This window comes from Macaca nemestrina, chromosome 6 (assembly GCF_043159975.1).
Source record: "Macaca nemestrina isolate mMacNem1 chromosome 6, mMacNem.hap1, whole genome shotgun sequence".
Taxonomy (NCBI): Eukaryota; Metazoa; Chordata; class Mammalia; order Primates; family Cercopithecidae; genus Macaca; species Macaca nemestrina.
Window position 1 is genome coordinate 157,019,725 of NC_092130.1, and position 24,366 is coordinate 157,044,090.

The 24,366-nt window shown below is 35.7% G+C and overlaps 2 long non-coding RNA genes across 12 annotated transcripts in view; one reads left to right on the plus strand and one right to left on the minus strand.

Moving 5' to 3' along the window:
* Positions 1 to 23,205, minus strand: part of LOC105472978 (uncharacterized) — a 51,298-nt gene extending 28,093 nt beyond the window's left edge. For 3 of the 7 annotated variants that reach the window (XR_011624332.1, XR_011624330.1, XR_011624329.1), the window contains exons 1-6: positions 22,953 to 23,205; positions 21,251 to 21,367; positions 8,323 to 8,455; positions 8,160 to 8,188; positions 6,033 to 6,100; positions 4,411 to 4,515 (exon numbers count right to left, since the gene is read on the minus strand). This is a non-coding gene — a long non-coding RNA (uncharacterized lncRNA). The remainder of the gene's footprint in view (positions 1 to 4,410; positions 4,516 to 6,032; positions 6,101 to 8,159; positions 8,189 to 8,322; positions 8,456 to 21,250; positions 21,368 to 22,952) is intronic. The other 4 variants (XR_011624334.1, XR_011624333.1, XR_011624331.1 and 1 more) reach the window with 3 other exon arrangements.
* Positions 23,206 to 23,277: 72 nt separating this feature from the next.
* LOC105472976 (uncharacterized) overlaps positions 23,278 to 24,366 on the plus strand; it is a 64,307-nt gene continuing 63,218 nt past the window's right edge. For all 5 annotated transcript variants that reach the window (XR_011624337.1, XR_011624338.1, XR_011624336.1 and 2 more), the window contains exons 1-2: positions 23,278 to 23,580; positions 24,059 to 24,204. This is a non-coding gene — a long non-coding RNA (uncharacterized lncRNA). The remainder of the gene's footprint in view (positions 23,581 to 24,058; positions 24,205 to 24,366) is intronic.

Here is a 24,366-nt window from a genome sequence, read left to right on the forward strand (position 1 = left end):
ATAACAAGGGCATAGATGCAGAAAGATGAGAAGAATCACAGTCAATAATTCAACCTATCACATACCCACACACAAACAACAACAAAACAAATTACCCTTACCCCAGGATTATGTTTGTGTGTGTATGTGTGTGTGTGTATTTGTTTGCTTTAATGCTATAGTGTATAGAGAAAGCTTTTAATGTACCAGTGTTAAACATTTTAGAAACTTAAGAGTCTAGAGCTCTTTATAAACTAGTTTCTTCTCCTCCCTAAGAATATAAAGTTCATAAAACCCAGATAATAGACATTTATCTTATTTTTTATGAACAAAGGAGAAGATTTTTATCATACTGAAATGTATTGGGGTTCATTTTTGTTTAATAAATTAATAGTTATTGGAATCCCCTACATGATCAACATTCCCTGGAATGTGTGATTGCAATGGCCTATGTAATAGGTTTTATTGCTCCCCACTTAGTTCTGTTTAGGAAGTTTTATGGGACATAAGGCATAAGCAGTATGGGGAGTGCAAATACAGAGAAGGACGACTATGTTGTACTTTGAGCATGACATAGTTAGAATGGTTTACATGTATGAAATTCAATATTAATTGCATGAGATCCTTAAGGGAGTTCTGAACCTGAAAGAACAATACCTGCTACCACAAAATTGCATTTAAGAACATTACCCACAAACCCTATAACACAACTACACAATAGAAAATACAAAATAACCAGCTAACAACTTCACGATAGAATCAAAATCTCACATACGAGTCTTAACTTTAAATGTAAATGATTTTACTTCCAAAATGAAAAGTTGCAGAGCAGCAAGATAGATTTAAAAACCACAACAACAACAACAGAAAACCAAGTCTCATCCCTCTTCCATATTTAAGGGACTCATCTCAAATGTAATGACACCCTTATCCTCAAAGTAAAGGATTGGAGAAAAGACCTGACATCTGAATGGAAAACAAAAGAGAGCAGAGGACATTATTCTTATATTAGATAAACTTAAAACATCCTTTTTTTTTTTTTTGAGATGGAGTCTCACTCTGTTTTGCAGGGTAAAGTGCAGTGGTGCAATCTTGGCTTACAGCAACCTTAACCTCCTGGGTTCAAGCGATTCTCATGCCACAGCCTCCTGGGTAGCTGGGATTACAGGCAGGTGCTGCTGTGACCATCTAAGTTTTGTATTTTAGCAAAGATGTGGTTTCACCATGTTGGCCATGCTGGTCTCGAACTACTAACCTCAAATGATTCACCTGCCTTGGCCTCCCAATGTGCTGGCATTACATGCATGAATCATTGCACCTGGCCAATACTTTCAACCAACAACAGTCAAGAAACACAAAGAAGGGTACAGCTCAATGATAAAAGGTTAAATGCAACAAGATGACTTCAACTATCATAAATATATATGTACCCAACATTGGAACACTGAGATTCATAAAACAAGTTCTTATAGACTTATGTAGCCACACAATAATATTGGAAGACTTCATACTCCAGTGACGGTGTTAGATCATCAAATTTTTAACAAAGACTGAAATTTGATACATGATCAATTAGATCTAATAAACATCTAATAAACAAGACCTAATAAACAACAAAAGACTTCATCCCCCAACCACAGAACATACCTTCTCCTCTTCTGCACATGGAACAAGCTCTAAGAATGACGACATGCTTGCATATAAAGCAAATCTCATTGAATTCAGAAAAGTCAAAATCACACCAAGCATACTTTCAGACAACAGTGGAATAAAAATACAAATCAACACGAACAAGACTTTTCAAAAATACACAATTATATGAAAATTAAACAACTTTCTCCAGCATGACTTCTGAGTAAACAACAAAATTAATGCAGGAGTTAAAAATTTATTTGAAATAAGTGAAAACAGAGACACAACATACCAAAATCTCTGGGATGCAGCAAAAGAGGAAAGTTTATAATCCTAAATGCCTACATCAAGAAATTAGATAGATCTCAAATTAACAATCTGACATGGCACCTAGAGGAACTAGACAAAGAAGTAAAAACTAACCCCAGAGATAGTAGAAGAAAAGAAAGAACTAAAATTAGAGCAGAATTGAATGAAATTAAGATATAAAAATCCATACAATGGGTAAATGAAGCCAAAAGCTGATTCTTTGAGAGGATCAACAAGACTAATCAACCACTAGCTAGATTAACAAAGAAAATAGAGAAGATCCCAATAAGCACAATCAGAAGCAACAAAAGTGATATAACAGCCAGTACTAAAGAAACACAAAGATCCTCAGAGACTATTATGAATACCTCTATGCATACAAACTAGAAAGTCTAGAGAAAACTCCAAAGACTGAATCAGGGAGAAATAAAAATGTCTTAGAAACTCCAAAGACTGAATCAGGGATAAGTCTTAGAAACTCCAAAGACTGAATCAGGCAGAAATTAAAATGTTGAACAGGCCAACAGCGAGTTCCAAAATTGAATCAGTAGTAAAGAACCTACCAGCCCTGAATATACTTGTTAATTTCTGTCTTGTTGATTTTCTTATATTGACACTGAGGTATTAAAATCTCCCACTATTGTTTTGTAGGAGTCTAGGTCTCTTTGTAGGTCTCTAAGAACTTGTGTATTCAATAAATAGTGCTGGGATAAATTACTATGAATACAAAGAAGCAAACTGGACCACTAACTTTCAGCATATAGAAGAATTAAGATGGATTAAAAACGTAAGTGTTCATCCCAAAACTATAAAATAGTAGACTGTTGGCTGTATGAATGTCTTCTTTTGAGAAATGTCTGTTCATATCCTTTGCCCACTTTTTGATGGGGTTGTTTGTTTTTTTCTTGTAAATTTGTTTGAGTTCTTTGTAGGTTCTGGATATTAGCCCTTTGTCAGATGAGTAGATTGCAAAAATTTTCTCCCGTTCTGTAGGTTGCCTGTTCACTCTGATGGTAGTTTCTTTTGCTGTGCAGAAGCTCTTTAGTTCAATTAGATCCCATTTGTCAATTTTGGCTTTTGCTGCCGTTGCTTTTGGTGTTTTAGACATGAAGTCTTTGCCCATGCCTATGTCCTGAATGGTACTACCTAGGTTTTCTTCTAGGATTTTTATGGTATTAGGTCTAACATTTAAGTCTCTAATCCATCTTGAATTAATTTTCGTATAAGGAGTAAGGAAAGGATCCAGTTTCAGCTTTCTACTTATGGCTAGCCAATTTTCCCAGCACCATTTATTAAATAGGGAATCCTTTCCCCATTTCTTGTTTCTCTCAGGTTTGTCAAAGATCAGATGGCTGTAGATGTGTGGTATTATTTCTGAGGACTCTGTTCTGTTCCATTGGTCTATATCTCTGTTTTGGTACCAGTACCCTAGAACTTAAAGTATAATAATAATAATAAGAAAAATAGTAGACTGAAACATAAGACTAGATTAAAACATAAGAAATACTAGTCTGGACATCAGCCTTGGCAAAAAAAATATATATATATATGATTATGTCCCCAAAAACAATTGCAACAAAAACAAAATTGACACGTGGGACCCAATTAAACTAAAGAGCTTCTGTACATTAAAATAAACTATCAACAGAGTAAACAGACAAACCACAGAATGGAAGAACATATTTACAAAAAATCTTTGCATTCATCAAAGATCTAAAATCCAGAAGTCATAAGAAACTTAAAATATTCAACAAGAAAATAACAAATAACCACATTAAAATATGGTCAAAGGTCATGAATAAACACTTCTTTTAAAAAAGGCATACATACTGCCACAAACATATAAAAAATGCTCAACATCGCATTAATCATTAGAGAAATGCAAATAAAAGCCACATTGAGATGACATCTCACAGCAGTCCAAATGGCCACTATTAAAAGTCAAAAAATCACAAACGTTGGCAAGGTTGGGGAGAAAAGGGAACACTTATATATACCTGGTGTGAATGTAAATTAGTTCTGCCATTGTGAAATGCAGTTTGGAGAATTCTCAAAGAACTTACAACAGATCTGCCATTCAACCCAGCAATCCCATTACTAGGTATACATCCAAAGCGAAATAAATCATTCTACCAAAAAGTCACATGCACTCGTATGTTCATTGCAGCACTCTTCACAATAGTAAAGACAAGGAATCAACTTAGATGTCCATCAGCAATATGGACTGGCTAAATAATATGATTTTATATAGCATGGAATACTATGTAGCCTTTAAGAAGAATAAAATCGTGTCATTTGCAGCAACAGGGTTGCAGCTGGATGTCGTAATTCTAAGTGAATTATTCCAGGAAGAGAAAATCAAATACTACATGCTGTCACTTATAAGTGGGAGCTACATATTGAGTATACATGGACATAAAAGTGGAAAAAGCAGACACTAACATCTACTAGATGTGGGAGGTAGGAGGGAGAAAAATGTTGAAAACATACCTATCGGTTACTGTATTCACTACCTGGGTTATAGGATTATTCATATTCCAAATCTCAGCATCACACAATATACCCATGGAACAAAATTGCAATGTACCTCCAAACCTAAAATAAATTTGAAAAATAATAGACTTTGACATAAAATAAAAATAAAAAAGAAGTCAAATATTTATTTTATTTGGATATTATAAATAGTTACTTTTTCTAAGATGTCTAATGTCCTGATGCAAATGTAATGGAAAATAGACAATAATGATGATTACAAAAATTCAGATGGGAGTTCATAATAGTATTTTTTTGAGCAGCAGCATGGGAGAAAGAGAAATGTGAAGTCTGAGGGCCATAAAAGAGTCAAAGAATCAACATGGCTTTGGGACTGACTAGGAAAGGAAGTGGAGGAGTGAAAGTCAAGTATGATGCTCTGGTTTAAATTCAAATAACTAAAAAGAGAATGCCAGTAGAAGAGCAGGTTTGGGAGAGGGTGGCAAGATTAAAATTAGATGATTATCTCGTAATTCCCCATAGATATTCAAGTAAGTGTTTTCATGAACCATCAGACATATTAATCTAGAGCTTATGAGAGCAATTAGAACTGAGGCTATAGATTTTGGGGCATGTGAATAAAGCTGGTAGAAACCAGGAAATGTTAGATGAGATGCAAGAATCATGGAACAATTGAGAGGAGAAAATGAGACACAGAAAAGTCTGAGGACTGTCAACTTTAAAGGCTCATATATAGGATGAGGCTTCTACAAGAAATATGGGAGAAATATGGAGGATAAAGTGATTAATTTTATTATTTTTGAGTTTATGTATATGTTTTATTATCCTACATTCAGTTAAGATCAATGGGAAAAAACCTCCATTTGCAGAAAAATCAATTAGATAAATTTTCTAATATATATTTTAAGTCTTTTCAACTTCAAAAATATTCTTTATTTTGCTAGATAGTTTTTAGGATAGGGCCCCAACTTTGGGGAGAACTTAATGGTTTCATTTGGTTAGTGTTAAAACCACAAGCCGTTGCTATACCTGCACTGCAAACCTGTTTTGTGCACACAGGATGGGGCAGTACCTCATTCCTGCTTGAGCAACAGGATTCCACCTTTTGTTCGTGGTAAATTGCAAGCTTTGAAAGGCACTGGCTTTCCACAGTATGTTTGAGACCGGGCAAATGAAAAATAATTCCTGTAGAACACAAATATCTCAAAATTCCTGGTTTTCACCACTCCTATATGTCATCTGATTATATTTAGGGTGCTGTGTTAATTCCAGATAAATGTCATAAAATATTTCACTCATAAAATGATGAGACTTTTTTGAAGCATAAGCATCTACTTCATTCTAACCACATCGTGTAGTGATATTCTCCTAAGGAGCCCATTCAGCTTCGTGCCAAACTCCAATACTGAGAGTGCAACCATGTTTATTGACAATCCTTCTTTACAGAGGAAATATATGCTAAAAGCCTGCAGATCAACTTAGCCACTTTGAAACAAATCAGCTTTGATTTTGTAAAAAGATAATAACATAACTGTATTACTTTCAAATGATGTAAATTTTCTTCAGATTCTAATAAAATGGTTTTCCAGAAGCATGCCTCACAGCTTTTGAGTACTTACGGCTGCCCCGATTTCTCTTCCCTGTGCTGCTATAGGGTTTAACTGCTAGCAGAATCTCATTGTCAAGCCTAGAAAACAAATAGTCAAATATCACTCTCTTCTAGTCCCAAATTCAAGTTACCTTACAGATAGCTCACACTATTCATCCCGGGAAGTTTTTCCTGGTCCTTGATGTTAGGGCATTTTGATACCCAATTCTCCACACCCTGAGCACCCTCATCTGAAGAAATACAGCCTTTCTTATTGAAGTATTGCAAGTAGTAGCGTTTTAAAATTTTATTTATTTGCATCATTTTTTTCTACCAATGTGTTTGGATGCATTAAATTGATATTAGAGGAGTTCTTTTCGAAGCTCCTTCCAACCCTCTTCATAATGGAGGAAATTGTATCTCTGTGTCCTAGTCACAGACCTAGTGGAAAGAAAAACGTATTTGCTCTGCACAGACTATAACCATTACCTGAGTTTTTTTAACAATTAGCAATATTTAGTGAGTGCTTTCTATTTTCCAGGCACTGTTCTTATTGGTTTACAGGAACTATCCAATTAAATGCACTGTATATGTGAATTTACTCCTATAGCTCTATGTTTCACACTGTCTTTACAGAAATTCTTGTGGCACACAAAAATTGCTTGCTAAGCACCAGTACAGTCAGAATTTCAAAGAGATTTCCTAAGATATTATATAAGATATTATTTTATTAAATATTATATAATGGTGCCTCTTCCTGCATTTAAATGAAAATATTTGGAGTATCAATTACTTCAAGATTGAAAACATATATATACACTTCTCAGTTCATGAGCCTGGGTTCCCACTTTATCACTTTGAATTAGATCATTATGCAGTTTTAATTCATATAATATATATCTCCTTTTTGTTTTTGAAATTTTACAAAATAATTGAGATATGTTTTTGATATTTTTGAATTTATTAAGCTAATTTCTTCTTATAACATCTTGCAAATTAAAGTGTTCCAAACCTTATTGAAAAAACCTAATGGGCTCTTTGATCAATTCAGTGTCATTCCATGTACACATACTACATTCACTTATACAAATGTTAAAAGAGTGCTACACAAGCATCACTTGTTGGTATCCTCAGTTTAATGCTGTTGTTTTGTCTTCATCATTGCTGTTAATGAGAACCCTGAAAAAATTCATAGATTGTCTTGGATTTCCAAAGTGTCATGAGGAGAGCTTCTAAAGCATGACATAGAGCTATTGTAGAAGCTATTGAATAAGAAGGAAAGTAGAAATGTCAGAAAAGTTATTTTTTTTTCATTGCAAGAAACTGCTTTACTGAATTTATCAAATATGCACTGAATTCTTACTCTATCATCTGTCTGTCACTGTGCATCAGAGGTCAACTGGGTAGTAATGACATTATTGCAAAGTGATAAACAAGGTGCCATTGCTCTTTGTTCCTATGGGAAGAGACGATTTACCAATTACATTTTCAAATGTTTTTTACAATACTGCACTGAGCTGAATTTATGCTTAGTTGATGAAAAAGTCAAAAGGAACAGAAAGAGTTTTGAAAGTAAATATGTTTTTTAATCAACGTATGCTGTATTTTCTTCTCACATCTTTTACCTTCAAGGGTTTGCAAGGTAATTATGTAATTATTTCTCCAAATTACGTATTCCCTGTTATCATTTTACAATGTTTCTAAAGAAAAGTGACCTGTTTTGTAAAACAAACAGGAAAACAATAAATAACTAGATAATTAGTAAGTATGGAAAATGAAGTGGCATTTATTTAACATGGGTACGGAAAACAGGGAGAAGAAAACGGGAGAAGTGAGAGTGAAGAGGAAGCAAGTAACAAATGCTCAAATTTTTCTAAAATAAAACAGTCATGATTATTATGATCCTATTTATTTAAGATTATACACATGCACACACACACATATCATCTCTGTCTATGTATAAACATTTGAACATTTTGAAGATTCAAATGTATGCAGAATTATGAGTGCTCATCTTCTGGTTACATTTCCAAAATAGTTTCAGAGAAATGCAAAGATTATATGTTAGTTAAAAAGAAAAAAAAAAAAAAACAAGGCAGGGAAGATATTTTAAGGAATATGGATAAATAAAATGTATAAATGCAAAGTGTAGGCATACCTGACATATCACGAGTTGTATTCCAGACACTGCAATAAAGTTAATATACAAATAAAGTGAGACAGACAAACTTTAGGCTTCCCAATGTATATAAAAGTTATGTTTACACTATACTGTAGTGTACTGCATGTGCACTACCATTATGTCTAAAATATGTACATACCTTAATTTAAAAAATTATTCCTGGGCTCGGTGGCTCAACCCTGTAATTGCAGCACTTTGGGAGGCTGATACCGGCAGATTGCTTGAGCTCAGGAGTTGGAGACCAGTCTGGGAAGCGTGGATAAACCCGGTCTCTACAAAAATATATATATATATTTAAAAAATTAGCAGGGTGTGGTGGTTTATGCCTGCAATCGCAACTAATCGAGAGGCTGAGGTGGGAAAATCCCCTGAGCCTGGAAATTCGACATTGCAGTGAGTCAAGATCTTGCCACTGCACTACTGTAGCTTAAGTGACAGGTTGAGACCCTGTCAAAAAACAAACAAACAAAAACTCAGAAAACGTTATTGCTAAAAAATGCTAACAATCACCTCAGCCTTCAGCGAGTCTGAATATTTTTCCTGGTGGAGAAACTTGCCCATTATTGATGATTGCTGACTGATCAGGACGGTGGTTGCAAAAGCCACTGCTTTACCGACTAAGTTTATGAAGTAATATAAACAATATGTTGGTCATTTCACCAAAGTTTATAGAATCTTCCCCAGGAGTAGATTTAATCTCAAGAAACCACTTTCTTTGCTCACGCATAATTTTTATTTTGCAACTCCTCATCCGTTCATTTCATGATGAGATACCAGCAATTCAGTCGCATCTTCAGATTCCATTTTTGATTCTAGTTATCTTGCTATTATTTATTTATTTATTTGTTTGTTTATTTATTTATTTATTTATTTTGGAGACAGAGTCTCCCTGTCGCCTAGGCTGGAGTGCAGTGGCGCGATCTTGACTCACTGCAAGCTCCGCCTCCCGGATTCACGCCATTCTCCTGGCTCAGCCTCCTGAGTAGCTGGGACTACAGGCGCCCGCCACCTCGCCCGGCTAATTTTTTGTATATTTAGTAGAGATGGGTTTTCACCGTGTTAGCCAGGATGGTCTCGATCTCCCGACCTTGTAATCTGTCCCTTCGGCCTCCCAAAGTGCTGGGATTACAGGCGTGAGCCACCTCGCCAGGCCTATCCTGCTATTTCTAACACATTTGAAGTTACTCCCTCCACTGAGGTCAAATTCCTCAAAGTCATCTATGAGAGTTGGAATCTACTTCTCCCAAACTTCTGTTTATGTTAATATTTTGACCTCCTTCCATGAATCATCAATATTGTCCATTGCATCTAGAATGCTCAGTCCTCTCCAAGAGACTTTTCACCTATTCGTCCCAAATCCATTAGAAGAATCGCTATCTCTGGCAGCTATAGCATTATAAAATATATTATTTTATAATATGAATGAAAGTCAAAATTACTCCTTGATCTATGGGCTACAGAATAAATGTTTTATTGACAGGCTTGAAGATAACATTAATCTTCGTATATATCTTCATTTGAGTTCTTGAGTAAACAGGTAACTTGTCAATGAGCAGTGATATTTTGAAAGAAATCTTTTCTTTTCTTTTTTTTTTTCCCCCTGAGCAGTAGTTTTAAACAATGGGCTTAAAATATTCAGTAAACTGTGCTATAAACAGATATGCTGTCATCCAGGCCTTATTGTTCCATTTATAGAGCATAGGCAGATGAATGTTAGCAGAATTGTTAACAGCCCTAGGATTTTCAGAATAGTAAATGAACATTGGCTTCAACTTAAAGTCGCCAGCCGTAATACCTTCTAATAAGAAAGTTAGTCTGTCTTTTGAAGCATTGAAGCCAGGCACTGGGTTATCTATAGCTAGGAAGTACTAGATGGCATCTTCTTCCATTTGAAGGCCACTTTGTCTATACTGAAAATCTGTTGTTTAGTGTATCTACCTTCATCATTCATCTTACCTAGAACTACTGGACAACTAGCTGTAGCTTCTACATAAGCACCCGCTGCTTCACCTTGCATTGGTGAGTTACAGAGATGGCGTCTTTTCTTCAACTTTATAAACCAACCTCTGCTAGCTTTAAACTTTTCTCTTATAGCTTCCTTACCTCTCTTAGCCATCATAGAATTGAAAAGAGTTAGGGCCTTGCTCTATGTTATAATTTTGTTTAAGGGAATGTTGCAGCCATTTGATCTTCTATTCAGATCATTAAAACTTTCTCCATATCAGAAATAAATCTTTTCATTTTCTTACGATTTCTGTATTCATTGGAATAACACTTCAAATTTCTTTCAAGCTTTTTGTTTGTTTGCAAATTTATAATTTGATTTTTTTAAAGCATCAAGTAAACATTATGAGCCAAATCAGAACAGAATTGGACTTCCTTACATTTATGTTACAGATTTTTTCTTTTTTTCAATTGATGCACAGTATTTCTACATATTTATGGAGCACCTGTGATATTTTGTTACACTCATGGAATGTGGAATGATCCACTCAGAGTACTTACTGTATCTGTCACCTCAAGTATTCATCATTTCTACGCGTTAGAAACATTTCAAGTCCTCTCTTCTAGTTATTTTGAAATATATAATATACTGTTACGAACTATAGTCACCCCACTGCGCTATAGAACATAGAACTTCTTGCTTCTATCTGACTGTATATTTGTACCCATTAACCAACCTCTCTGAATCCTCCTCCCCACTTTCTCAGCCTCTGATGTTTGTCATTACTCTCTACCTCCATGAGATCAGCATTTTTTAGCTCCCATATATAAGCGAGAACGTGCAATATTTATCTTTTTGTGCCTGGCCTATTTCACTTAATATAATGACCTCCAGTTCCATCCATATTGCTGCAAATGACATGATACTTTTTTTTTTTTTTTTTTGGTGAATAGTATGCCTTTTTTGTATTCATATCACATCTATTCATCCATTGGTGGACACTTAGGTTGATTCCATATCTTTGCTACTGTGAATAGTGCTGTAGTAAACTGAGAGTGCAGGTATGTCTGTGATATACTGGATTTCTTTCCTTGGATAAATACCCCATAGTCTTATTGCTGGGTCACATGGTAGCTCTCCTTTTAGTTTTTTGAGAACTTTTCATACTGTTTTCATGATGGCTTTACTAATTCATATTATCACTGACAGATCCTTGCCAGCATCTGTTATTGTTTTTGTGTAGTTTTTTTCTTTTTCTTTTTAACTTGGAATTCTATTTAGTTTAGTGGGTCTATTTATAGACCCACTGATCTGGGACATCTTAAACTTTGGTGGGAGAGAAGTGGTCGAATCACTTCAATTGGAAAGTTGGGAATGAACAATGAAGGACATAATAATAAATTAAAATTAGGATGATTGCTAATTACATCAAATATATATTTTAATGATGTTTTACAAATCTATCTGGGTGTTTGTTCATTTTAATGTCTGTCTTTCCACTATGATTAGAAAAAAAATGCTCGGACATTCTGTATTAATTAGAGTCCCTGGTGAAAAATTTGCTTTAGTAACCAGTGATCATTCATTTCTCACATGATGAGAGGCAGGCAAGGAACACTGGATTTGTAAATTGGGTCTAGGTCTATTTTAATCTAACTTTTGAGCTATGACTTTTTGACATTTCTGAACTTGGAGTTCAAATCTGTAAGTATTGAAACACTACGTCCATTCAACACTTAGCACCATGCCAGGAATGCAGCTGGGCTCAATTAGTATTTATTGAATGAATACATAAATCTTCATTTGTTAAGTCATTGTATTATCAAAATGAAAAAAAGAAACAACTATGAACTTTGTCGCTGAATTTTGGCTGTTTTTCCCTTGTACATTAGCACTTACTTGTTTATCGCTAATTGTTTTCCCAACCAAAGAATTAGAAAGGAAAAACATTAATAGATATTAAACAAATAGCAGTCGAATTTAGTCCTAATTAGTGGTTACTTTAAATGCTTTCATTGGAGAAATAAGACAAAAAGTAAGTACACAGCGAGGTTTGGGGATTAACCAGTTACCTGTTAATCACATTTATTTTAGGCAAAAAATTATCATAAATAATAAAGACATGTTTCAGCTAAATTATACATGCTTAAATGTGAATGGACTTTGAGATCATTTGGTATAAATGCCCATGTTGACAACTGGGGAAAATGCAATATAGAAAAGTTTCAAGTGGGTTGTTGAAATGATTGCTAGTCCTTTATTTACTCCTCATTTTCCTCCCATTTAGTACTGCACAGTTAGAAATTTTATAAAAATGAAAGCATGTTCCTTATTCTTTCTTTCATATCCCTTCTTTACCATAACTTCCCACATTTTCCTTGTATTTTAGTGGCTTTTAGTTCCATCTTCATGAAAAATATCTTAATTTTTTTTCTTGAAAGTAAATTCTGTCACCTGTAATTTCTGACAGTAAAAAGTCATCTCATGTGTGTTGTATTTATTATTTCTGTTGTTTATAAATGATTAGGTCTTTATTTTCTTCCCCAGATCTTCTGTGGTTCCTATCACACATACAACTATGGTTTTACATCCTAATCTTCTTGTCTTAAACAGTCATCCATATTTTCTGATGTTTCACCTCTCTGTGTTACATTCAGTGCAATTCTCATTGAAGGTGGGTTGTGTTTTCATAGGGATTTAATAACACCTTTAAATTTTTAACAGCTTTATTAAGGTATAGTTAATATTCAGCAAAAAAAAGCAAACTATACAAGTTTAATGTACCTGTATGTAATTTGATCAGTTTGGACATACGAATACAGCTGTGATACCATCAAGAATCAAGATATTAAACATACACATATCTGTCACCTCCCAAAATTATCTGTGTCTCTTTCCTTAATACAGTATAAACACTTAACCTGAGATTTAACTTCAATGCATTTTGAAGTGCATAATACTATATTGTTAATTATAGGTACTATGTTATATACATTATCTCAGAACTCACTCATCTCACATAACTAAAACTTTATACCTATTTCCCAACAATTTTCTGTTTCCCTCTTCCCTTAGACTCCGGTAAGTACCCCGTTATTCTCTGCTTCTATGAGTTTGACTATTGCAGATACCTCATGTGTGTGGAATCATCTTTGAGACGGGCTTATTTTACTTTGCATAGCATTCTCTAGGCTCACACATGTTGTTGTAATTGGTAGTATTTTTTCTTCTTTAAGGTAATATTCCGTTGTATGTATATACCATGCTTTCTTTATCCATTCACCTGTCAATGTATATTTGGATTGTTTCTATATCTTAGCTATTATGAATAGTGCTGTAAGAAATATGAGAATACAAGATATATCTGATCCTGATTTCACACATGCCAAGAAATAAGATTATTGAATCATATGGTAGTCATATTTTAATTTTTAAGAAATTTCCTTACTATATTCTCTATGGTGGCTGCATCATTTTCCATTTCCATCAACATTGAACAAGTATTCCAAATTCTTCATATTTTTGTTATCCTATTTATTTTTGATAATAGCCATCCTAACAGATGTGAGGTGCTATCTCAGTGGTGTTTTGATTTGGATTTCCCTTGGTGATCAGTGATGTTGAGCACCTTTTTACCTACCTGGTGATCATATTGTATATCTTCATTGGAGAAAAGTCTACTCAAGTCCTTTGCCCGTTTTAAAACTGGATTACTCATTCTTTTGTGTTTGATTTTCTCTTTCTTTTTACTTTTGAGTTATAGGAGTTTTAATATATTTTGAAATTAATCACATATTATACAAATGGTTTGCAAATGTTTGTTTCCATTCCACAAAAAAATGGCCTATGCCTTTTCACTCTATTATTTTCTTGGTAATGCAGAAGCTTTTTAGTTTGACATAGATTCGTTTATCAATTTTTGCTTTTGTTGACAGTGTTTTTGGTATGAGACCTTTAATTTTTGCTTACGGTTGGTAGGCTTAGTTTTAAGTAACAATCCCTTGTAGAATGAGACTGTTGAATCACAAACCTTCACAGCAATCTGGATGGAATTGGAGACCACTATTCTAAGGGAAGTGACTCAGGAATGGAAAATGAAACATCGTATGTTTTTATTCATAAGTGGGAGCTAAGCTATGAGGATGCAAAGATGTAAGAATAATACGAAGAACTTTGGGGGCTTGAGGGAAAGTGTGGAAGGGGGTGAGGGATAAAATACTACACATTGGGTGCAGAAATCACCACTAAAGAACGTATTCATGTAACCAAGCACCATCTGTGGCCCAAAACCTCAGGAAAATCTCAAAAATCACCACTAAAGAACCTACTCATGTAACAAAACACAACCTGATCCCCAAAATTCCCCTACTGAAATATTTTTAAAAGAAAAAAACAAAACCCACTTTACAAATAAAAAACAAAAATCAATTTAAACGAGAGGGCCAGATGTTCTCACACGACGTAAACAATGTAAATTAAAATCCCCAAATACTATGAATAAAGACCAGAGTTTTGGAATGGTCTGGGGCTTCAGAGCCTAGGTAAAGATGATAGATGTCATATTCATATCTCATCCTTATAATAATACATAATTTTTTCTCTAGTCCAGTATTTTATTAGAGATATAACTTGAGAGCCAATGTTTAATTGCTATTCATTGCTATATAAAGATTTAAGAATTTCTCAGCTTTAATAATGTCTTCTATTTTCTGGTCAATTTTTCATATAATTATTGTTAAATGTATATTAATACAACCCTTAGATAAAAAAATTAGAACTTTATATTACCCTGTATACATTTCTACCAATATAAAACTATAATTCTAATTTTTTTGGATATTGAAAATATTATAAAATTAACTGGTATAATTAGTTCACAGATTATTTTTTGTTATCTAGGGGATTAAGTTATGGTCTTTTTATTATAATAGTTTATGGACTGTTAATACCTTGTAGAAATATATACTTATTTCTTTTGAAACAATGATTTTTTCAAAAATGCTATGGATCATATTTTATAGAAAAATAAAATTTCATTAATTAAACAAGGTTATAATGATTTCTTTTTTTTTAAATTTATTTATTATTATAATACTTTAAGTTGTAGGGTACATGTGCATAACGTGCAGGTTTGTTACATATGTATACTTGTGCCATGTTGCTGTGCTGCACCCATCAACTCGTCATTTACATCAGGTATAACTCCCAATGCAATCCCTTCCCCCTCCCCCCTCCCCATGATAGGCCCCGGTGTGTGATGTTCCCCTTCCCGAGTCCAAGTGATCTCATTGTTCAGTTCCCACCTATGAGTGAGAACATGCGGTGTTTGGTTTTCTGTTCTTGTGATAGTTTGCTAAGAATGATGGTTTCCAGCTGCATCCATGTCCCTACAAAGGACACAAACTCATCCTTTTTGATGGCTGCATAGTATTCCATGGTGTATATGTGCCACATTTTCTTAATCCAATCTGTCACTGATGGACATTTGGGTTGATTCCAAGTCTTTGCTATTGTGAATAGTGCCGCAATAAACATACGTGTGCATGTGTCTTTATAGCAGCATAATTTATGATCCTTTGGGTATATACCCAGTAATGGGATGGCTGGGTCATATGGTACATCTAGTTCTAGATCCTTGAGGAATGGCCATACTGTTTTCCATAATGGTTGAACTAGTTTACAATCCCACCAACAGTGTAAAAGTGCTCCTATTTCTCCACATCCTCTCCAGCACCTGTTGTTTCCTGACTTTTTAATGATCGCCATTCTAACTGGTGTGAGATGGTATCTCATTGTGGTTTTGATTTGCATTTCTCTGATGGCCAGTGATGATGAGCATTTTTTCATGTGTCTGTTGGCTGTATGAATGTCTTCTTTTGAGAAATGTCTGTTCATATGCTTTGCCCACTTTTGGATGGGGTTGTTTGTTTTTTCTTGTAAATTTGTTTGAGTTCTTTGTAGGTTCTGGATATTAGCCCTTTGTCAGATGAGTAGATTGCAAACATTTTCTCCCATTCTGTAGGTTGCCTGTTCACTCTGATGGTAGTTTCTTTTGCTGTGCAGAAGCTCTTTAGTTTAATGAGATCCCATTTGTCAATTTTGGCTTTTGCTGCCGTTGCTTTTGGTGTTTTAGACATGAAGTCTTTGCCCATGCCTATGTCCTGAATGGTACTACCTAGGTTTTCCTCTAGGATTTTTATGGTATTAGGTCTAACATTTAAGTCTCTAATCCATCTTGAATTAATTTTCGTATAAGGAGTAAGGAAAGGATCCAGTTTCAGCTTTCTACTTATGGCTAGCCAATTTTCCCGGCACCATTTATTAAATAGGGAATCCTTTCCCCATTTCTTGTTTCTCTCAGGTTTGTCAAAGATCAGATGGCTGTAGATGTGTGGTATTATTTCTGAGGACTCTGTTCTGTTCCATTGGTCTATATCTCTGTTTTGGTACCAGTACCATGCTGTTTTGGTTACTGTAGCCTTGTAGTATAGTTTGAAGTCAGGTAGCGTGATGCCTCCAGCTTTGTTCTTTTGACTTAGGATTGTCTTGGAGATGCGGGCTCTTTTTTGGTTCCATATGAACTTTAAAGCAGTTTTTTCCAATTCTGTGAAGAAAGTCATTGGTAGCTTGATGGGGATGGCATTGAATCTATAAATTACCTTGGGCAGTATGGCCATTTTCACGATATTGATTCTTCCTATCCATGAGCATGGTATGTTCTTCCACTTGTTTGTGTCCTCTTTGATTTCACTGAGCAGTGGTTTGTAGTTCTCCTTGAAGAGGTCCTTTACATCCCTTGTCAGTTGGATTCCTAGGTATTTTATTCTCTTTGAAGCAATTGTGAATGGAAGTTCATTCCTGATTTGGCTCTCTGTTTGTCTGTTACTGGTGTATAAGAATGCTTGTGATTTTTGCACATTAATTTTGTATCCTGAGACTTTGCTGAAGTTGCTTATCAGCTTAAGGAGATTTTGGGCTGAGACAATGGGATTATCTAAGTATACAATCATGTCATCTGCAAACAGGGACAATTTGACTTCTACTTTTCCTAACTGAATACCCTTGATTTCTTTCTCTTGCCTAATTGCCCTAGCCAGAACTTCCAACACTATGTTGAATAGGAGTGGTGAGAGAGGGCATCCCTGTCTTGTGCCAGTTTTCAAAGGGAATGTTTCCAGTTTTTGCCCATTCAGTATGATATTGGCTGTGGGTTTGTCATAAATAGCTCTTATTATTTTGAGGTACGTTCCATCAATACCGAATTTATTGAGCGTTTTTAGCATGAAGGGCTGTTGAATTTTGTCAAAAGCCTTTTCTGCATCTATTGAGATAATCATGTGGTTCTTGTCTTTGGTTCTGTTTATATGCTGGATTATGTTTATTGATTTGCGAATGTTGAACCAGCCTTGCATCCCAGGGATGAAGCCCACTTGATCATGGTGGATAAGCTTTTTGATGTGTTGCTGAATCTGGTTTGCCAGTATTTTATTGAGGATTTTTGCATCGATGTTCATCAGGGATATTGGTCTAAAATTCTCTTTTTTTGTTGTGTCTCTGTCAGGCTTTGGTATCAGGATGATGTTGGCCTCATAAAATGAGTTAGGGAGGATTCCCTCTTTTTCTATTGATTGGAATAGTTTCAGAAGGAATGGTACCAACTCCTCCTTGTACCTCTGGTAGAATTCAGCTGTGAATCCATCTGGTCCTGGACTTTTTTTGGTTGGTAGGCTATTAATTATTGCCTCAATTTCAGAGCCTGCTATTGGTCTATTCAGGGATTCAACTTCTTCCTGGTTTAGTCTTGGAAGAGTGAAAGTGTCCAGGAAATTATCCATTTCTTCTAGATTTTCCAGTTTATTTGCGTAGAGGTGTTTATAGTATTCTCTGATGGTAGTTTGTATTTCTGTGGGGTCGGTGGTGATATCCCCTTTATCATTTTTAATTGCGTCGATTTGATTCTTCTCTCTTTTCTTCTTTATTAGTCTTGCTAGTGGTCTATCAATTTTGTTGATCTTTTCAAAAAACCAACTCCTGGATTCATTGATTTTTTGGAGAGTTTTTTGTGTCTCTATCTCCTTCAGTTCTGCTCTGATCTTAGTTATTTCTAGCCTTCTGCTAGCTTTTGAATGTGTTTGCTCTTGCTTCTCTAGTTCTTTTAATTGCGATGTTAGAGTGTCGATTTTCGATCTTTCCTGCTTTCTCTTGTGGGCGTTTAGTGCTATAAATTTCCCTCTACACACTGCTTTAAATGTGTCCCAGAGATTCTGGTATGTTGTATCTTTGTTCTCATTGGTTTCAAAGAACATCTTTATTTCTGCCTTCATTTCGTTATGTACCCAGTAGTCATTCAGGAGCAGGTTGTTCAGTTTCCATGTAGTTGAGCGGTTTTGATTGCGTTTCTTAGTCCTGAGTTCTAGTTTGATTGCACTGTGGTCTGAGAGACAGTTTGTTATAATTTCTGTTCTTGTACATTTGCTGAGGAGTGCTTTACTTCCAATTACGTGGTCGATTTTGGAGTAAGTACGATGTGGTGCTGAGAAGATGTATATTCTGTTGATTTGGGGTGGAGAGTTCTATAGATGTCTATTAGGTCTGCTTGCTGCAGAGATGAGTTCAATTCCTGGATATCCTTGTTAACTTTCTGTCTCGTTGATCTGTCTAATGTTGACAGTGGAGTGTTGAAGTCTCCCATTATTATTGTATGGGAGTCTAAGTCTCTTTGTAAGTCTCTAAGGACTTGCTTTCTGAATCTGGGTGCTCCTGTATTGGGTGCATATATATTTAGGATAGTTAGCTCTTCCTGTTGAATTGATCCCTTTACCATTATGTAATGGCCTTCTTTGTCTCTTTTGATCTTTGATGGTTTAAAGACTGTTTTATCAGAGACTAGTATTGCAACCCCTGCTTTTTTTTGTTCTCCATTTGCTTGGTAAATCTTCCTCCATCCCTTTATTTTGAGCCTATGTATGTCTCTGCGTGTGAGATGGGTCTCCTGAATACAGCAGACTGATGGGTCTTGACTCTTTATCCAGTTTGCCAGTCTGTGTCTTTTAATTGGAGCATTTAGTCCATTTACATTTAAGGTTAAGATTGTTATGTGTGAACTTGATCCTGCCATTATGATATTAACTGGTTATTTTGCTCGTTAGTTGATGCAGTTTCTTCCTAGCCTCGATGGTCTTTACATTTTGGCATGTTTTTGCAATGGCTGGTACCGGTTCTTCCTTTCCATGTTTAGTGCTTCCTTCAGGGTCTCTTGTAAGGCAGGCCTAGTGTTGACAAAATCTGTAAGCATTTGCTTATCTGTAAAGGATTTTATTTCTCCTTCACTTATGAAACTTAGTTTGGCTGGATATGAAATTCTGGGTTGAAAATTCTTTTCTTTAAGAATGTTGAATATTGGCCCCCACTCTCTTCTGGCTTGTAGAGTTTCTGCCGAGAGATCTGCTGTTAGTCTGATGGGCTTCCCTTTGTGGGTAACCCGACCTTTCTCTCTGGCTGCCCTTAAGATTTTTTCCTTCATTTCAACTTTGGTGAATCTGGCAATTATGTGTCTTGGAGCTGCTCTTCTCGAGGAGTATCTTTGTGGCGTTCTCTGTATTTCCTGGATTTGAATGTTGGCCTGCCCTACTAGGTTGGGGAAGTTCTCCTGGATGATATCCTGAAGAGTGTTTTCCAACTTGGTTCCATTTTCCCCCTCACTTTCAGGCACCCCAATCAGACGTAGATTTGGTCTTTTTACATAATCCCATACTTCTTGCAGGCTTTGTTCATTTCTTTTTCTTCTTTTTTCTTTTGGTTTCTCTTCTCGCTTCATTTCATCCATTTGATCCTCAATTGCTGATACTCTTTCTTCCAGTTGATCGAGTCGGTTACTGAAGCTTGTGCATTTGTCACGTATTTCTCGTGTCATGGTTTTCATCTCTTTCATTTCGTTTAGGACCTTCTCTGCATTAATTACTCTAGCCATCAATTCTTCCACTTTTTTTTCAAGATTTTTAGTTTCTTTGCGCTGGGTACGTAATTCCTCCTTCAGCTCTGAGAAATTTGATGGACTGAAGCCTTCTTCTCTCATCTCATCAAAGTCATTCTCCGTCCAGCTTTGATCCGTTGCTGGCAATGAGCTGCGCTCCTTTGTCAGGGGAGATGCGCTCTTATTTTTTGAATTTCCAGCTTTTCTGCCCTGCTTTTTCCCCATCTTTGTGGTTTTATCTGCCTCTGGTCTTTGATGATGGTGATGTACTGATGGGGTTTTGGTGTAGGTGTCCTTCCTGTTTGATAGTTTTCCTTCTAACAGTCAGGACCCTCAGCTGTAGGTCTGTTGGAGATTGCTTGAGGTCCACTCCAGACCCTGTTTGCCTGGGTATCAGCAGCAGAGGCTGCAGAAGATAGAATATTTCTGAACAGCGAGTGTACCTGTCTTGCTTTGGAAGCTTCCTCTCAGGGGTGTACTCCACCCTGTGAGGTGTGGGGTGTCAGACTGCCCCTAGTGGGGGATGTCTCCCAGCTAGGCTACTCAGGGGTCAGGGACCCACTTGAGCAGGGAGTCTGTCCCTTCTCAGATCTCAACCTCCGTGTTGGGAGATCCACTGCTCTCTTCAAAGCTGTCAGACAGAGTCGTTTGCGTCTGCAGAGGTTTCGGCTGAGTTTGTTATTGTTTACTGTGCCCAGTCCCCAGAGGTGGAGTCTACAGGGACAGGCAGGTTTCCTTGAGCTGCTGTGAGCTGCACCCAGTTCGAGCTTCCCAGCAGCTTTGTTTACCTACTTAAGCCTCAGCAATGGCGGGCGCCCCTCCCCCAGCCTCGCTACTGCCTTGCAGGTAGATCACAGACTGCTGTGCTAGCAATGAGGGAGGCTCCGTGGGTGTGGGACCCTCCCGGCCAGGTGTGGGATATGATCTCCTGGTGTGCCTGTTTGCTTGAAGCGCAGTATTGGGGTGGGAGTTACCCGATTTTCCAGGTGTTGTGTGTCTCAGTTCCCCTGGCTAGGAAAAGGGATTCCCTTCCCTGTTGTGCTTCTCAGGTGAGGCAATGCCTCGCCCTGCTTCAGCTCTTGCTGGTCGGGCTGCAGCAGCTGACCAGCACCGATCGTCCGGCACTCCCCAGTGAGATGAACCCAGTACCTCAGTTGAAAATGCAGAAATCACCGGTCTTCTGTGTCGCTCGCGCTGGGAGTTGGAGACTGGAGCTGTTCCTATTCGGCCATTTTGCTCCGCCCCTCTCTTCATTCTTTATTATTACTGAGAGTTAAATGATTTCGCTCAAAAACTTTTAGAGTTGACAAGTTAAGTAAATGATATATTACATGAAACTTTCTAATAGCTCAAATGATCTGCTAAATGTACAAACACACAGGGTTTCCTTGACTAGGTATTAATCCTACTCAATCTATCAAAATTACATATTTAACATTGTGTTCTGATACACTGTCTCTTCCCTAACAAGGAGATTAAAAATTCGCCTTATGCTTTCCATTGAATAATGTCATAGTTATAAATGAGAACAATATTCCTGCCTTCTGGATTCTTATTTCCATAGTAAGATAATTTCAAAAAGATAAAAGTATGTTGATTATATATATAAAAAATCTTTCTTTAGAAATGTAAATAGATCTCATCAGTGAATATAGTCATTCCTTGTTTTTTAATCTCAAACTTTTAAGAAATCATTCTTCACTAGCAAGTTTTTAAATAACAGTATCAGGGATTTTTAAAATTTAAATTTAAATGTTACAGATAGCCCAGGTGTAGTGGCTTGTACCTGTAATTCAAGCACTTTGGGAGGCCCACACTAGAGGATTGCTTGAGGCCAGGAGTTCAAGGTTGCAGTGAGCTGTGATTGTACCACTGCACTCCAGCCCAAATAATAGAGTGAGTCTCTGTCTCAGAAAATAAAATAAAATAAAACTTTAAAAAGACAGAGATATAATGTAAAGATATTGTAATTATGAGCTATTGTGAAATGTTTTATCCCATCATCTAAAATATGTATAACTTGTATATCGATTTCCAAATACACTTTCAAAAGCATTTTAAATATCATAATATTATTCAGCAAATGAGTATTCTCATCTTCATTAATTAACATGAAATACCAATCACTGTGAACAGAGACCAAATTTATCATTCTAATGGGAAATCAACAATCTATAAAATACACAGTGAGCAAACACATTATAGGAAGTGAATTTTAAGGAGAGTTTACAAAATTGAGATATTCACAGAATGCAGAACACACAAATTGTCTGTTTTCTTTCTATTATTATTTTCAGTTACAAATGGGTAGATAGATGTGACATATCTTCAAATACATAGAAATTTCGTTTACAAGCTAATAAATAGATAGATAGATAGATAGATAGATAGATAGATAGATAGATAAAGGGGGAGCCCTCTTGTGGCCATAGTCATAAACTGAATGTGAGACCAGTTTCTCTCATATGTGTGTGCGCGCGCGCGTGCGCGTGTGAGTTTTCTCCAACCACTTTCAGCTGAATGGATGATAGCAAAGGAATAACAAGTTTGTTGAATTTAATCAGGATTAAAGCTTTTCCAAGTAAGAACAATAGAAAAGCAAGTAAGCAGCACAGGAGTTGACAGAGTATTATAATAAAAGGAGAGTCTTATGGTTTTCATGAAAATCAAACTTTGAAAGAATATAAATCATCACATAAGTAGTAGGAAGTCTAAAAATAGAAAAATATTTTGACGCCTGATGATTAGAACTCCTGTTCATAGCAAAGAATTACTGGAGTTTGGGTACTATAGGAACAGATCTATAAGAAGAATTTGAAAGCCAGAGAGGGGAAAGACTGATTGTACTCACCTATCAAATGTGAAGCCTTCACTGGACAACCAATATGAAATTAATCTCATTCTCAGAAATCTTTATTCTTTCCACTGCCTTATTTTTTTCTATAGCATTTATTATATTTTAATATAATAAATAATACTTATTTTCGTAAATATCTCTATCCTTTCACTCCCTAAAAATAAAAGCAGAGTTTTTTGTTTTATTGCCCCTTCAATGTTTTATCTCCAGTTTCCAGAAAGTTTCTAAAAATTTAATATGGTGCTATAATTACTATATCTGCCCTCATGATGACCTCATAGAAACATTGTCCATATTACATTCTAGAACTTCAGGACAAGCAACAAGCAGAGAAGCTGTGATTAGAATTGCTATGTTTATTAAACTGAGGAGATAACGTAAATTGATTCCTCTCTCGAACTCTTGCTAATCAGGCGCTACTTCTCTGGAATTATGGCAAGAGTTGAGACTAAATAAAACAAAGGGACAATTGGAACTAGCCTTCACAATCTTGGAGACAGTAAAATTCCTTTGAAGGCTAAAAGACCATTTTTGTCATTGGAGATGTTTACTGATTATATTCACAAATCCTTCATCAAGACTTCTTTCTTAAGAAGGCTCCTTCAGAAGAGAAATTCTCTAAGTAAGGCCAGTGAAGTAATCAATATAATTGTTTTTCTGAGCATTTATTCTTAGTTTTATTAGATTGTCTTTATTTTCATTTAGTAGGAATCAAATTATTACCTCATAAAAGAGGACAATGGTATTATCACTGTTCTAATGTTGTACTGTTTGTAGAATTATGTCCTATGTTATCAGACAGTGAATATTAGTATTTACAAAGTCAGGAACAAACATTTTTAAATGGGGTCAGAGGAAGGGAGAAAATACCAAGCAAGAGACACAACTCTATTTATGTTATCCTGACTTCCTTGTATTTTAAGGGAAAAATAAACAGCACACACTTGGATTACTGTGATTAGTTTTTGATGCTCAATAATCAGATTCACATTACATTATCAAAAAAGTTAGAATCTCTCGGTATGCAGGGCTCAATCACCTTAAAACTAAGATTGTGAATGTCGTTAGTTAAAAAACTAATTTTCTTCTACTTCTTATAGGCATTAAAAACTATCACAGACACATGAATATTATATGAGTATTTCAAAGCAAATTTGGATTAAAATTCATCAAATTCATGACATACATGGAGTTCCCTGAAGCATTATTTCATATTTCTGGATTTTCAAAGTGATTACATATTAAAGTATGTATGTATACAAGCATGTAAGTTACCTAGAGTTTTTGCATCATACCGAAGATGTATTAGCAGAGGAATTTAATAAAATATGCACAGCAATGCTTAAATAATCTTAAGCACAAGCAAATGTTATCTTCAAATTTTATCATGTGTTTTATATATATACAC